Source organism: Xiphophorus couchianus, chromosome 13, assembly GCF_001444195.1.
Source record: "Xiphophorus couchianus chromosome 13, X_couchianus-1.0, whole genome shotgun sequence".
NCBI classification, from domain to species: domain Eukaryota; kingdom Metazoa; phylum Chordata; class Actinopteri; order Cyprinodontiformes; family Poeciliidae; genus Xiphophorus; species Xiphophorus couchianus.
In genome coordinates this window covers 12,595,964-12,610,314 of record NC_040240.1, presented here as the reverse complement: position 1 = coordinate 12,610,314, position 14,351 = coordinate 12,595,964, and the positions used below count along the sequence as shown (strand labels likewise).

At 39.2% G+C, this 14,351-nt stretch overlaps 1 protein-coding gene across 4 annotated transcripts in view; it reads left to right on the top strand.

The window, feature by feature from the left end:
- The window catches only part of ripor2 (RHO family interacting cell polarization regulator 2), a 73,234-nt gene that overhangs the window by 14,704 nt on the left and 44,179 nt on the right, over window positions 1-14,351 (top strand). The window contains exon 1 of one of the 4 annotated variants that reach the window (XM_028036351.1): window positions 6,870-7,211. The exons of the other annotated variants lie outside the window; for them this stretch is intronic. The gene's annotated coding sequence lies outside the window, so the exon portion shown is untranslated. Of the gene's footprint in view, window positions 1-6,869; window positions 7,212-14,351 lie in introns of those variants that run through there. 4 annotated transcript variants of the gene reach the window in all.

Below are 14,351 nucleotides of genomic sequence, written 5' to 3'. Positions count from 1 at the left end.
TAACAACCCTAGAAGAGCTCTCCCTGCAGCAGCTTCATAAATCGGTCAATTTTTATTGCTGTCCGTCAGCCTGACCTTAACTTTTATTTGACACTTACCAAGCAGCCCCACACTCTCCTTAATGCCAAACAAAAGCCATTTTGTCAGTAGAAAAATGGTCCTAAAACCCCTTCAGTTTGACCTTTTCATCTCCAAACTCATATGCATCATTTTTTATCATGAACACAGGAACACTGACAGTCCACCCACACATACGCCTCCACAGTTTGGAGGCAGCCTTCATCTGTGTGTGTCCACAGCAACACAGCACACACAAGCAGAGCATGCAGACTAATATGACGGAGATCTAGTTTGTGCGTCACTCGCCGCTCTGCAGTGGGAAAAGCTCTGACCTGAGGGGACCTACTGGAGCCAGCATCTTACTGCCCTGCTTCTCCCTCTTTCTACTTCTGACAGCTAGCTCCACTGACCTACTTTAGCCCCAACACACTCCAGCAATCATTATTTTCTGCAGCTTTCCCTGAAAGAGAGGAGAGGCCATACAGTGAGAGAGGGAGACAACTTGACTGCTTTGCATGTTGCCTTTTTAAGTACATTTCAATGGTGCAACATTCAGCAAGAAAGGTGATGCAACAGCAGAAATTTGCCTGTTTGTCTTCAAATTAAAAACTGTTCAAGTTAAAGATATTCTCGGTTTTTTGGCTAATGATGCTTGCATGAACTTTCCACCTTCTTCTAGCCTTTTCTCCTCAGATCTCTCTGGTTCCCATGGCATTGCGTTGAGGGCAACACAGGGTGTGTGAGGTTCACATTTAGTGGTTTGGATCTTCTTTTGCGATGAGGTAACTGTTCCCAGTAAGAAGCGTGGCGGACCACCTGGGAATCTTTACAGGGCAAAAACATTTTGGAGAAGTCTGGAGATGAGATGTTTCAATGCTGGTCGCAAGTTCAAATAAATGAGCACCGGCCTTGGTTAGTGAAATGGTGTTCCTCTTACCAGCATGATGTTCACGTGTAATTTAACTTTCTTTATTTAGTTATGTGTTGGTTAAATAAAAGGTCCTTGCTAAAGCTAAATTACTCCCAAAACTGTTAAGTACCTCGGGACGGTGCAGACATCCATCCATCCAGAATCTAACACTTTAGTCACCCACCCACGTGTGACTGAAACTTCACTGTATAATCTAAAATGAACATTTATTGTGTTTTTTCAGTTCTTGCCACTCGAGAGGATTTCAATACCAAGTTTCCCAAATGCTGTAGTGTATAATAAAATTTTTTTAAAACATGACAGAATCAGTGTAGGTGTGCTTTAAAGTGAAATACAACTGAGGATAATTTGCCTCTCCAGAAATAATTACAGCACAATTTGCAAAGATCACTCCTTTCCTTTCTTGCTAGCACAGTGGTGAAGTGTTGAGTACTGTTACCTCACAGCAAGAAGGTTCTGGCCCCAGGGAGCAGAATTAAGGTAATTTAGAAAGAGGATCACTAAATCCACTTGTTATTAATAGAAAAATAAATCAAGTTAATATTCCATAAAGTGTTTTTACAAGCCTGGTAGCTTAACCCAGTTACGAAAAAAAAAAAAAAAAAAATATATATATATATATATATATATATATATTTGTATTGGGGCTTGTACAAATATAAAAGCATTTTTACCAGTTGGTTTGTGGTAAATTTCTTTTAAAAGAAAAATGTTAAACCAATATAAACCATCTGTAAAGACTTACCTTAAAAAAAAAAAAAAAAAATTATACTTAAATCTAAAATATGCAGTATTTTCCAATAGAGAGGTCTGCTAAAAGTGGTGCTGAATCATTGGTCATTCATTGCCTTAAAACAAAGTTTAAAGCAATTTTGTTTTGTTCAAAGGGAGCAGACATTTCTATATCACTGAAGGCAGTTCACTGACACTTTCTGCTAGTGGCATCAACCACTGTGTTTGGACTCTTCAGCTAAAGTGTACTGCTGAAAGTCAACAGCATCTGAGCACTGGAACACGCTGCAAAAAGCAAAAACAATTTATTTCCCGGTTGCTGCATACTTGAGCATGAAAGATGTTCTTACAATGTTATGAAGAAACAGGGGAAAATGTCTCATTTGCTCATTTTGAGGGATTTCTGTGACTGTGTGTGTGATGCTGTTGTGGATGTTCTCATCTATGAGTTGCCTCTAAGACAGAGAGATTCCACCTGCTATTTGCCAGCTGTCATTAAAATCCAAAGCAGTTAAAGCACGCAGCATGCAACTGAGTCATGTCTGTGTTTCACACTCAAATACATGACAGGAGATATATGAATAAGTACATCTAGATAAAATGGTAGATAACACAAATACAGCATAGCTTTTGTTTGCTTATTTTAGTGCAGTAAAGACAGAGCAGAGCTTTCAGTGTGTCTGACAATAAATCAGCCTGCACATCATCTGCAACCTGAGCAGAGGTGACAGCATGTGAACGTGTCCCACATTTCAGTGTCACACGTTCACCATCAGCTGCGTCTGTGCAGCTTTAGACTTTGATCCTCTGCCCTAAACTCGGTTTTCCTTTCTGACTCCTGCACAAAAAAGTTTCCAATAGGAAAGTAAAACAAAAGTTCTGGATAGTGAAAAGTTTTCATGCAGCTGCAACACAGGATATTGAAATGAACAGGTGAAAACAGAAATGCACATGTTTCCAGCGTAACATGAGCAATCTGCAAAAGATGCAGTCTGCAAGCAGTTGTTACTCAGCTTTATCCCTCAATAGAAAGTTCCAAAATTCCATCCATCCATCCATTTTCCGTTCACCCTTGTCCCTAATGGGGTCGGGAGGGTTGCTGGTGCCTATCTCCAGCTACATTCCGGGCGAGAGGCGGGGTACACCCCGGACAGGTCGCCAGTCTGTCGCAGAAGTTCCAAAATTGAAAAAATAATATTAACTTAAAATTTCTTTAACATATAAACCTAACAGTGCAATGTTATTGAATTAGTGTAGGGTCAGTGACATTTAAAATGGCAAATAAATACTTTGAAAACATATAAAAGGAGCCCTCATTTAAAAAGTCATCTTTAAATCTGTCCAAATATAACACACTGAAGTGACTGTAGTATGGTAGGCCAAAAGTGTCACAATCCTAAAAAGAAACAAGCTCATTTAAAATTAGCTTATTTATTATTATTAATAATAATAATAATACAGATAGATTACACTTCAGCAGTCTGTCCTCTTATTCTAAAATGTTACGTTTAAACATCTTTTTAGATTTTTATGCATTATCGCATGCTTTGACTGCTTCTGCAAAAAAGTGATTTGTATTAAAAAATTAATTCAAATCAGTTCTTTTTGCTCCAGTCTCACCTGCAATATTTACTCAGATACAGACAGTCATTGGTTGGCATGTTTTTCCCAGCCATTAAGTTAAGTAGCCCACTTTAAATTGGCAAAACATGCAATGACAAGGCAAGTTTATAAAGCTTACTCTTCTTCATAATATCAGTCTGTCTTACTTTAAGCATTTAACTCATAATGTAGATGTCAAATGTTATTCTGAGGGCATCTGACCACAGAATAAGGTCAAATTAAACTCCAAGTTTAATCTTCTATGACAACATGTTATTTGCCCTCAAAGTCCCTTCAAGCTATCCAACACATGTGGTGGATATAAAGGAAGTTACATTTCTATCAGTGCAGTTGGAAATTTGTTTATGTCCATCTTAGTTTTTTTTTATTAATGAATTTTCTTAGTTTACAAACTTTATGCTCACAAACAGCACCTGCAGTGGTCTGACTGTTGACTCCCTTCTTGAGTTATTGGTCATAGCTGAATTGTTTTCTCTTTCCACTGCTTCTGGTTGTTCTTTTCTTTAAATTCAGGATTCCACAGTGTGTCCAAAGGAGAGACTGTTTCTGATAGATGAGAAAAAAATTCATCTTTTCCCCTGTTTACTCCCACTTAATTCTATTCACACTACAGCACTATTATAAAAGACATTGACACTTGGAAAGTTCAGCTTCATGCTTTCAAGATTTTTTACATTTTTTGGCTCTACTGTGTGATGAAATGCTCCCTTAAGTTATTGTTCATGTCTTGTAGATGGTACAAAATTGCACGATTTATTTAATGAATTTTCCTGCGAACATTTTCTTGAGAAAACTTATATCATGAATCTCAACTCAGATGTGTCCACAAGAACCTGCTGCTTGTTTCTCATTGACAGACTGCTTAAAGATCAACCTGCAGCTGTTCTTCTTTGGTTTACTGACTGCATGTGTGCATGGTGTTCTCTTTGCAGTGTGTCTGAACATGCTGGCTCCCCCCATAAATATAGCTGCTGGTCAGTGGCTGCTGATGACAGCCATAATTACAGGCTGAGCTGTCCAACAGCTGAAAAAGAGAGAAAGAGGGGGTGTGTTTGTGGAAGCGTGGATACTGGTGTTCAAACTGAAGTGCTCACAAAAAAAAAACCTGCAGAGCCCCCGGGAGGTTTACACTGGGTATAGAACAAATTGGGAAACAATGGGATAAAATCTATAAAACATGCCCTCCTTGTCATTAGAGCTGTTTCCGTTAGCTTGTATTTATCTTACTAATTTCTAATCCGGTTTCTGGAGCTTTTGTTCCTTTATTTTCAATTATGAAGGTAATGCATTCTCACTTTTGCACTTTATGAACACAAATAATCGAATTTGATCCCAAAGTAAAGTTAATTTTCAAACAATTTAACTGAATGCCTGAGCACCTCTGATCCTTCCTATTAAGGTTATTTCAAAGTCTCATCTGCTCCTAATGATGGATTAAAAAAGACAAGTCATTTTCTGCTCCCGTCGCTTTGTGGAAGGGTGAGGTGAATCGGATTTGTATGGACTCAGCGGAACAACATATCCACTTATGGAGTCCAATTATGCTGGCAGGAGCACACTGAGATGAGTCACTCCTCAAAATCCAGCTGCAGAAATAACATTTTTTCCTCCACCTTAAATAGCAGTACCTGTGCTTTACGCTGTTAGAGGCTTTTAAAGATGGAGATGTTTGTCTTTTCTCTGTAGATTCCTTTCATGTAATTTACTTTGTTTGCTCCTCGCTTTCCAGGGAAAATCCCTCTGCCTGAGATAAATGGATTAAGATAAATAGAAAAAAACGCCTTGCTGTTAAACTGTATAATGCCAAATAATGAACTTAGTGGGTAGAAAAAGGAGTAAAGTGTACTATTTCAGATCTATTACCTTGTTAAAGATGCACTATCCCGAATAAGATAATAAAGTTTTAGCCCTTAAAAGCTAAAGAGGGAGTAGAGCAGTGGTTTCCACTTCAAATCCTCCAGGGTCAGTTACCTAAATGCTTTAAATGTTTAAATATTTCTTCAGTTTTTGTAGCAACATGATAAAGACCCATTCTTTGAAATTTGATGTTTAGAACCAGGGAAACATCTAAAACATGTTGGATTCTGGATATTCAGGACCAGAACTGGGAATCATGGGTTTAAAAAGAACTTATGCTGCATGTCATTTCCCTCTGAAAACACACTTAACCTATAACCTCTTGGAAGTAATAGAAGTACTGAGGTTTACTAGTGTATGTGCAATGTCTGGCATAGATTCCTTATAATAGTCCAGCAATTTATAGTAGTTCGATGCCACAACAGTGTATTTTTATGCCTTTCATTAATCCACACTTCTTCACAAAGGGAGGTTGTATACAAGACTGCTAAATTAGTCAAATATAAAACATCCGTAGTGCAAACACTCTGATTATTAATACCGCTTCCATGCAGATATCTTTTCTATTCTTTAGCTAGTTGCTCTAGTTAAGTACAGATATTTGAGCTGTGTTTAACTGTTTAAAGAAAACTGTTTAAAGACTCGATCTGACATTAGATATTGAGGTTGTGGTTGGCGTACTTCCTTTGCTTTTCCAAATCAGGATTTAGTTGAGTAAAGTTGTCAGTTATGCTGCAGAATTCAGTTGCTAGGAGAGTTTTTTTTAAAAATGTGTAAATCTGGAATTCAACTGTTTAAGTACAATTCTTTCAGCCACAGCAACTGTCATTCTGTTTGTAATGAAGCTTTTTAAACTATAACCACCTAAAATGGCAGCTGCAGGACAAAACACTACCAGCCTCAAAAAGCCCCAACACTTTAATTAAGGTATCCAATTTACAACAATCACAGCAATGCAAGTTAGAAAGGCATGGTCAATATTCTGGAGTCTGACTGGATCACAGAATATGCTCTGTGACCATTTATTGACTCGATGATATTAAAACACTTCTTCATTCCCTGGATGTAAACAAATTAAAGTCCCGAAGTCTTTCTCTCTCATTGCAAGACGCCAAAAGTCTGACTAAATCAAAGTAAAAGCTGATGAATTGAAATATGCGCTAAAAAGAAATGAAGTCAAATAAATATAGCCTACTGCAGCTGTGGCATGGCCAATGTTGCTGATTGCTGAAATATTGCGTAGAACAATTTAGTCTTTTACAATTCGCTAAAATTAAAACAATAATGATATGAAATTTTAGAAACAACTACCTGATTTCTTTGTACATGCAAATGTAAAATAAAGTGATATATTGCAAATATTGCACTAATTACCTAAAATGTAATCAGTCTGAAATTAGAAGCCTTCTTATTTTACCATATGTATTGTTTTTATTTAAATTTTAGGCTTAAAAAAAGCTGATTCAGCCTGATTTATATTGGATGAGAAATAACAAAAGGACAAACACATATCATGGTGTTCAACCCCCACCACCTCCACCACATGATGGAGTCTCGGGGTTATTCTGCTCAGATCTGCGTTATAAAACCGGCTGGTCCCGCCCACTCGGCAACATCTCTGGTCTCTGATTGGTCCGCCGTTGTTGAGGAGGAGCGCCTCAAACACAAACTGGAATGTGTGCGGGTCGGCTCTGTGTTTGCTGTGTGTGGACGTCTGGCTGCGACGTCTGATGATCAGGGACGAAACGACGATAACCTACTCACCGCTGCACGCTTCTTCTGGGTTAAAGCTTTCTATTATTTGTTTTAAAAGCTGCGCCGGAAAAAATCCTGCAAGAAAAATCAAGCCTCGGCGCTGAAAGCGAAGACGCACTTTATTTTTTTTTGTTTTGTTATTTTTTGTTTTGTTCCATTTTTTTTTTTTTTGGTAACGGATGGGTGGACAGGCGCAGGTAGACGGGAAGAGACGCAGTTGAGGAGCAGCTATTACTGGTGAAGTTTTGCAGAGGTGAGTTGAAGCATCCGGGAGTGCAGATACATGCAGAGCGTGTTGGATGGGAAGCGTCTCTGAGGATCAGGGAGGGAAATCTCCTTTCTCCCCCTCTCTTCCAAGGGAAGATCTTCCATTCTCTGGGGCAGTGGGTTAGTAGATCAAGGCGATGCATGAACTGACTGATGCAAACGGACAACAGCCAGCAGTAATTTAATTCATAGTTCTGGTTGTGCAGATGGTAAATATTTAGTACTTGGTCAGCTTTCTAAATCAATGTTTTGTTTGGTTTTCTCCCCTGCTCCATCTGTGAACCATTACAACTAAATAAGCTAAACAAAATTATTTAAAATGGATGCGTTGATCCAGAGATTTACTGATCATTTTTGTGACCAATTTCCAAACAATTATGTAAAGCAATACTGATTTTAGTTAATTAATTTTTTAAAAAATATATATTGAAAAAAAACAATTTTAGTACTGTATGTAAATCTTATAATGCATATCTATAGTATACCACACTATTCTGTCACAAGCAATCATCAGATATTTATAATGGGACCAGAGGAGATGTCGCACTGTGTGAGAGAGAGGGCAATTGGTGTTACACTTCACTTCAGCAGCATTTCATTCTAATTTCAAAACATGATTAGAGTTTATTATAAATTATCTTCAACATTTTATAGAAGTGATTAGTCTAGTTAGCACAATTAGCAGAGCTAGCTTTGCAGAATGTAAACATCAGTCTCTGGGGATCCCCTCCAGATTTATTCTGTCAGATTTCCAGAACATTGCCTACATTTCCTAATCTAACATGACCTTTGACTCTGCAAAGGTGTAAAGGAGAGCCATTTTGGTATTATGTTCATCTTCCTGTAATGCAGCAGCCTGAAGGAAAAGCGAGCATGCCATTCGCTTCCATTCTCCAAGCTTCCAACACTTGGCTTATTCTAAGAAAAACTTATTCAGCTCTCCTTATTAGAAACTTCCACACAAAAGAGTGTTGCTTTCAACACGTTAGCTTTCAAATATGGTGCATTCTCTGACTGGTGTGCACATCGTTTCTCCTTGGTGAGGCCCACTCTGCAGCTGAAACATGAGGTCCAGCCTGATGGTTTTAGGAAATTCCTTTGCAGATTTTTTGCTGATCATGAAGGTCAAAGGTTATCATTGCCACCCACAGTGGACCTGCCGGTTAAATCAGAGTAAACAAACAAAGGATCAGGTCCATTGTCTTTAAAGTGTCCCACCAGTTTTCTACCTGCTAGGACCCTTTTAGCTGTCAGCTGGCATTGCATGTCCAGCTGCATCTCCTTCACGCTGATCAAAGGCTTGTCCTGCATTCACAATGCTCTAACATATTTGCAGTTTTATCCAGATCAGCATGCTGTGCAGTTTGTTTTTTCCCCTCGCAGGCTGCCTGTGTAGCTTCTGGGGTAAAAGTTTTTCTTTATTTTTTTTTAAGTGCAGCGCCAGTCTGACTTTGATATGGTTAAGTGGAAGCGCTTTGCTTCGCTGCCAGGCTGTTTGGGCCATGCCTAAGCTGAAAAGGGGGTTGGTGTGTGTGCCTTTTTTGTGCCAAGCTGAGAGAGGCTGCAGGGATGCAAGACCGGCGTCTGTTCCCACAAGCTTTCCCATCACCTTCTCTCCACTTTACCACAGCCGGCTTTTCATTCCCTGCATCTGCTGCCCTCGGTCTCAGCCCACTTTCTTTCTCCTCCTCTTCTTTTTCTCCCCGTCTCTCACTTTCTCTGCCACACACATGCAAAGACAAGAGCACATGCACGCACACCCCCACACACACACATGCACTCATTTCCTTTTTGTTTCCCCCCGAAGCCTCATTAAAGAAATTATGACTGTGTGGTTTGGAGGAAAATCAGACGCTCTGTCATTTTTGTTGGGTTTTCCCCTTGCCTTTAAAAACAAAACAGCCGTGTTGATGTGAGCAGAGAAAACCAACAACACCTGAAAGCTAACTTTTTTTTTCCTCTTTATTTATGACTGACAGTTTCTTAAAGCTCAGGGTGATGTTACATCCAATCTGCTCACTGGTTTTACAAACCTTGCATGTTCAGTCTAATTTAAAACAAAGCAATAACGTGTCTTTACTGTTTTTTCAATCTAATTTGAGGTTCAATCAATTTGAGGTTTGATATTAAGACAATAGAGGATTGGTGAATCCTTTCTTTAAGCTGATGAATCTTATGCTGTCGGATGTTTAACAGTCATGCCACTGTTAGCTTGCTAACTTTAGTTTTAAATTACTCTTAAGCATTGTTTTTGATTTTACTGTAAATCTACAATATTGCCATAGGTAATAGTCTTTGGCCATAGTCTTTGGTAACCCACAAAATTGTTGAAATCAGATGTTCCACCCACTGTCATGGCTGCAAACCCTAGGCTTGCAGCCTGCTTCTTCAAGCATTTATGAGAGCGAGGTCAATGGATGCTGAGGTGCATAACTGAAAACTTTATCCAGACTCTGTAGCTACAGATCTATGATCTTTATATGGACCACAGAGTAGCTCAAGATCAGTGTACAGAGAGCTTAGAGGAACGGGGCCCTTGGCCGAATAGCCTCATTCATGCTTATATCAACAAGAGCAATGCAAAGTGTTGATGCAGTGGTGTATGCCACCACTGGGCTGGAGATATGTTTCTTGAAGTGAAAACCTATGCCTCTCTATCCGGAAATCCAGTAGATGGGTCTCTGTTTGGTAGTTGCGAGAATAATTGAACCTCGTCAAGTTTAAAGTTTGGTGGGTTGTAGTGTCAGTCTGACTCACAAATATGAGGTCAGACATTGACCTCCCAAAAGATTTGACTCTGTTAAAGGAGGATAGTTTGGGCTGACATAGGTTTTCAACCCTAAGAATTAAGAATGATTATGAATACTCTTGGCAATACAGTGTATTTCCGAACTACGTCCATCTTTTTTAGGATAAGAAAAGCTTCCTGGCAGCTGGTCAGCAGTGTGCCACTCTATGCTCTCTAATTATCGTACCATTCGCTACAATCTTGTTCTTCCTTAGGAAGAGACTACTCACAAATGAAGGGCTGTGTAACTCTCAGTTCTGTAGGTGATATCCAGCATTCATAAGTAACAGGCAAGTCTTGCTTTGTGATTTGTCCAAACATTAGACAGAGTTTTGCTTGATTTCCGTCTTCATCACGCTTGCTTGGTTGGTATTTTCTGTAGAAAGGGGGACTGTAACGCACAGGAAGTGGCAGGTTTGGATTTGAAACAGTGGTATGTAAAATATGTGCTAGTGGCACGTTTGTACCCAGAGTCTCTATCCAGTTAGTCACTGTTGCTGTGAAACTATATATCACAGGCAATAATACTGACAAGTCGCCACAGTATGTAAGATGCTATTAAGAAAACAGGGTGGCTTTAAAATTACAGGCCAGCCGCTGGGTGATGAAACATTACTTTTGTCTACGTTTTATTCTTTCTGCTGTCAATGATTTGGAAGAGAAACACATTTTAGAGGACGCTTTGCAACTTTTCTTTGGTTTTATCCAAATCAAAACATTTTGGTAGACTCATCATTCAACCCCATGCAACATAAATTGCTATCTATTTTAGAGCTTGATTATAATATTGGTGACAAAAAGAAGAGTTTATTTTTGGTCCAGTTCTCAGATATGAAGCTCTTGACCTTCTCTCTTCCTAGAACAGCCACTTGTACGTCCTCTTGATGTTGCTTTTCTGTCCATATCTTTCTCCGTCTACGAGTCGTGCCTGTAAGGGAAGGGAAACGTTCTTACAGAAGGAGAGTCTACTTTTTTTCCTCACTTTATTGATGGTGTGAATTGTTGAAATATTAACTGTCCTTGAGAATGCAATTTACACAGGACCCTTTTACTGTTAATATTGCACTGAGATTAGGTTTCAGGATGCCTTAAATGATTTAAACTATAAACATTTTGATGGTGCCACTTGGTGCATAGGAATGTCAAATTCACCTTTTGTAACGACTGAACCATGAAAAAGCAAGACTCTTAATTTGGAAAGCAGCATTGAACTTTATTTTGATAGCTTAGGTACACTGGTACTTTGAAAACTCCACGTAATACATAGGATTTTATTTTGAAATGCCAAACTAACTCATATTTCCATTTCACTGACGTAGTTAAAATAGTAAAAAAGTTAGGTTTTTGTTGTGAAATGTTGGCATTTCTGTTTATAATGTGGAACCTAAATTTGCAACAATCTAACCTGTCAAATATGGAGTCTTTTATTTTGAAGATCATCTGCAAAATTTGTGTTAAACTTCCAGCATAACGTCTTTTACCATCACTGGTTTAGTTCTATCAGCAAATATTATTTTCGAAGTCTTAATTACTCATTACGTTAATTGCTGGTTTTGGCCCATTAGGAATTTAGATCGTTCTTTACTTCTAATTAAATTTTAGAACAGCGTGACACTTACACCGAGGGATATCTTTGAGCTTTACACATAAGACATGGAGTCTCCGTGTTATCTGGATGATTTCTGTCTTTGCTTGGGCAGTATATGTGTGAGCGAGTGTGAAGAAACTCCCTGCAAAGCAAAATCAACAAGGATGCAAAAGCTCTGAATAGACGGCCACTAGACTGAATACTCATTTTGCGTTTCAGAATCTGACAACTCTAAAGATAAACAGGAAATTGGGACAGTCTATTTAAAAACATAGAATAAAGTTATTTTTAATGTCTGTCAAGGCGCTTTCAAACTTATTTTTAGCAACAGTCTTTCAAATTGTTGCACAAAGTTTTCATAAAAAACCTTCGTGTGCTTGTTGATCATATGCAGAACAGACGGAGACAAACGTCCCATCAGGTCAGATAAGGTGAGTTCCTGCTTTAAGTCAGAGGTTATCTGGCCTCTGAGTGACTGCAAGGCCTTATCGGCCTGACCTGACAGGTCCAGTCATGCAATCACTGCATCCTCACAGGGTGTGGGAGATGATTCTTCCTCGGTTTGGGAATTTTTAGTGTCAAGAAGGCTGTTGACTGTTACTGTTGTCGGTATGTGGAGGGAAGGGTAGAGTTTGGGAGTGGACGGTGATTGGGACTGAGGAAACTGGAAGGAATGATTTATGGATGTGGGCGATGGTATTCTCTGGGGCTGGTCGGCCGGACCGGAAAGGAGAACAGTGATTGTGGCCACACAGGTTGTTGTGTCTGGGAATGGAAATCTAAATGGTGATTTTACTGAAACCAGTTGACAAAATTGCGCAGTCATTATCCTTAGTTAGATCCAAGATAGTTTTTTTTTATCCACCTACAATGAACTAGTCAATATTATTCATATGATTGATAGAAAATGTAGTTCACTCCATGTTTGCTTCTCTAAATGACTGGAAATGTCACTGTTTATTAAAGCTTAAAAATTTACATTTCTTCCTCTTTATGTGATTATGTGTTTTTATGCTGTTATGTAATGTTTTGCTTTTGTAGCATTCTTTTCCCTGTTTTATGAATGTTGCAACATGGATGAACTTTCCTTACCTTTGCCTTACTGTAATTGCTCATTAAGGTGGCTAGACCTACACTTTACTTAATTTTAATTACTGTCCTTACTCTGTTAAAATATGTCAAAATGAATAAATTGTTTAGAAATATCCAGTATTTTCTGAATCTCCTCAGTGATAAGGCATTGAGCTGAGCTGAGTTTAGCTCTAGTAGAAAAGACATATAGAAAAGCTGCAGATAAAGGAGACTTTCTTGGAGGCATTGCAGCCTTTTGGACTAGTGCTGATTAAGCAGAGCCCGCTCTCCAAGCTACAAATAAGGGAAAAAAAAGAAAGTATGCATTTTATGCACTGCTTCCAGTGATATCACATCCAAGTCATTGCACTTATACATTATAAACACAGAAACCATCTGTTTGCTTGGATTTGTGGGTGTTTTCTCCTCTTATCGAATAAGTAAGAAGCAGTACTTTATGAGGATGAACAGTAGAGTTATGTCCTGCTAGAGGACGAATGTGAGTTTCTGAGGGACATCTACTGCTATGAGCACTTGCTCATTTCTCTCCTGGGTTTTCCATCTTTCTCACTTTACTTTTCTGTCCCACTCCACATTTCTCACTCTCCATCCCTCCCTGGATTTTTCTCTGTTCCCTTCCCATCTGTTTTCCTCCCTGCCTTCCCCTCCCCGTCCTGTCTCCAAACTCCTCCATAGATACAGGCGAAGAATTTATGGAAGGGAGTTTGAACCTATCCTCACCCTGCTTCTTGCTGTCTCCGAGCAGATCAGCACGACATTCCTTGTTTGTGCATAAATGTGAAAATGCTTTCCCCTTAATCATCAGCTCTGACTGTGCCACAGATGAACTTGATATCATGAGTGAGCTGGGATATTTGACGTACTGCCAGGGAGTTGTGGCTGCATTATGACTGCCATAAGCGTTTTAGGGTCATAAGCTCATAATCTGTTTTGGTATGTGGTGCTCTGTCTCTGCAGAGTCCAGCAGATAGAGGATTCACTGTTGGCCCCCATCTGTGTGTCATGATCCCTTTATGTCTGCTGCTTTGTTTTTGGTGGCAGGGCGGCAGCACACAGATAACAGATTGGTGACACATCCAGCTGCAGCCGTCTGGATGGTTTTCCCCGTGGTTGCTGGCAATAAGTCGGACGTGAGCTGTCAACGTTTCTGGGCTGTGACGGCTCTCTCAGCTCCAGCCTCCTGCCATCCTGATGCTCGTGTAAAATAAAGGGCACGAGCATCCTGGGTGACGAATGTGTTTTTATGGCATTGTGCAATAGTAGGATGGGGTTTGAACGGCCGTTCGTGCTGTTAGTAGCTTTAAAGTTTGGTTTCTACTTCCACTACTGAACAAGCTTTGAAATCAATATAAACTATATTTCTTCAGATATTGGAAATACATTTTCTAGCATCTCGTCTTTATTCCTGCACACTTGAAATGTTGCATAAAACATTTTGTATTTCCGTCCGTCCTGCTGGAAAGTGAACCTCAGTTTCAAGGCTTTTGTTGCCTCTGTTTTTCACTTAATGCACCTTTTCATTAAATTTGTCAAGATTTTCTGCTTGTGCTGAGGGAAAAAATGGTCCCACAGCATGATGCTGCTCCTATCTTTTTTCATATGAATAATATATTTGGAGTGATGTGCATTCTTAGTTTTTACTCAAATTATGTATTTTA